At 39.5% G+C, this 2,500-nt stretch overlaps 1 protein-coding gene across 3 annotated transcripts in view; it reads right to left on the bottom strand.

The window, feature by feature from the left end:
- LOC128685815 (uncharacterized) overlaps positions 1-307 on the bottom strand; it is a 76,357-nt gene extending 76,050 nt beyond the window's left edge. For all 3 annotated transcript variants that reach the window (XM_070087775.1, XM_053772493.2, XM_053772492.2), the window contains exon 1: positions 1-307. This exon is cut by the window's left edge and continues 255 nt beyond it. The gene's annotated coding sequence lies outside the window, so the exon portion shown is untranslated.
- Positions 308-2,500: the final 2,193 nt, after the last annotated feature.

Here is a 2,500-nt window from a genome sequence, read left to right on the forward strand (position 1 = left end):
TACTGAGAGGAAAAATATATTTGTAGGTGTTCTGTCTGTTAGAATGTCTCTGGGTTCCTCTCGTTTCACTTTCTTCAAAGCAATCTCTAAATGGAGTGCCTCGCTATATCTCTCACTGGGAATCGGAGAAGAGCTTAGAACCTGTGAGACACTCGAAGACTGTCCTGATGGAGCTAAAGCACCACCACCTTCCAGCAGTACTGCTGGACACACTATGTAGGGAAGATCTGCTGAAGCTAGCACCTCCAGAAGAATCAAGGAGGAGGTGGAGGAAGAGGAGGGTGCCTCACTACTGTTGTGGCACGAGTCTCAGATCTGGCACCCTTCAATGACTCCTCCCACACACAGGTGCCACACCTCGACCAACGGCCTCTGCACCCCATGCAGGGTGGGGGTGGAAGAGAGAGAGAATGTATATATATATATATATATATATATATATATATATATGTCGTGCCGAATAGGTAAAACAGGTAAATTAGCAAGAACTCATTTAAAATTAAGTCCTTTCTAAATTCTCTTATTCGTTTAAAGATATTTTTTTCATTTATGTTAATGTAAAAATTAATAATTTTGTACCAAAAGAACCTTAGAAAACTTACCTAACCTTATTATAACAAATGCAATTTAATTTAGCAAATCCAAGTAAATATATTTTAGATAAGTTTACAATAATTTAATAAACAATCACAATGAAATATATTTTTTTTCGTTAGGTTCAGAATGACTTTTGCGAAATTATTCCGTGCACAAAATTTTCGCTTGCCTTATTCGGCAAGAAGAGAGTTGCTATGTAATCCAAAATAACAAGTTTTATCTATTCGGCACATTATATATATATATATATATAATTTTTTAAGGACTTTAATTAAAAAAATATAAAATAAAAACTGGCGGCTGTGGTTCCAGTATAATGTTGGAACCGGAGTATTTAATGCACAGGAGGATCTGATGTTTCTTCGAAACATCAGATCATCCTGTGCATTAAATACATCCTGGGTGGCGGTGTTCGTCCTATGTTCTGAAAATCTTGTCAGTACTTGGTTGTAACACCACAATTCAGATTTCAGAGGTGAGGAGTCGTAATGTCCCACTACGTCCTGTAGACAGTGATCTTGTTCCAATTAATAGCGTCTGCCCTGGTTGACCAGGTCAGCAGCAGAGCTGATAATAAAGACAATAACACTGGTTAAAGAAGAGTTAGGTAAGTATAATACTGAAGAAAGACAATATTATTACTGGTAAACAGGAAAATCAGAAACAATGAACAGAAATACTCCTGGTAGATCACTTTACGTGATCAGGAGAAGAGTGGAGGTTAATACTACCAGGAGTAGAAATTAAAGCAAATCAGACTTCAGGAACTGGAGTTTAGCCTCAGCCTGCTAGATGGTAGTGCGGGCAGTAACACACTAATGCTTCCTGGGTGTCTGAACAACCATAGCCCCACTTATTCCGGGCTTTTTCCTCACATATGTATATATAGTGGTGTAAATGCTGGTAGAATTACCGACAATACGTAAAGTAAAAGGACACAAGTGCAACTAATGTGACATTTTAGTGTGGCAACGTTTGGAGACCAATTCTTATTTGAGCATGAAGTATGGGTTGCAGCGAGGAGGAGGCTGCAGACAATGGGGATGTGTAGTATGAGGGAAATGTTTGATGTAAATATTGTGCAGAGAATTCGTAGTTTGAAGATTAGGAGGACATGTAGAGTTACTAAAAGTATTTTGCAGAGGACTTAGGAAGGGTGGTTGAGGTGGTTTGATCATTTAGAGAGGATGGAGCGAAATAGGATGACTTGGAGGGAAGGCAGGGTCGAGGTCGTCCTAGGAAAGGTTGGAAGGAGGAGGGGTCAAGGAGGTTTTGTGTGCAAGGGGCTTGGATATACAGCAGGCACGTGTGAACGAGTTAGATAGAAGTGAATGGAGGCAAATGGTTTTTGGGACCTGACGAGCTGTCGGAGTGTGAGCAAGGTAATATTTCGTCTGGTGCTTGCCTGGTCAGCTGGGGTGTCGTTGCTTGGCGGCCCTCTGGCCCACATATCCAGGAGCTGAATATTTCAATCCCCAAGTGAGATCCTCTGTAGCAGAAGCAGCAGTGAAGAGAGGAAGTATATTCGCAAGAATACGTAAAAGTACGTACCTGAAGTACTAGCAAGAGGAAGTTGAAAAAAAAATATATATATATTGGCAGTGAATGAGAAAATTCTTCTGAGAATTTGATTTAGGCAAAGTGCTCTGCCATATATTAGAGAGTATTGTCTCCAGTTTTCCACTGACCACGAGGACATATTGAAAGTGAAAATAGCATCAATAAGCCTTGATTCTGTCATTCTATTTTACCTGCGTCCTATCTTATGTTAGGTAAGAGGATACAACTGGAAGTAATGCTGCATTTTATTCTGGCATTAGCTTCACCTGTATCTTTTCATCTAACACATTGTCGGTAATTCTACCAATATTATTATTTTGTATTTTCATGTTTAATGGTGATC

Source organism: Cherax quadricarinatus, chromosome 23 (assembly GCF_038502225.1).
Source record: "Cherax quadricarinatus isolate ZL_2023a chromosome 23, ASM3850222v1, whole genome shotgun sequence".
NCBI classification, from domain to species: Eukaryota; Metazoa; Arthropoda; class Malacostraca; order Decapoda; family Parastacidae; genus Cherax; species Cherax quadricarinatus.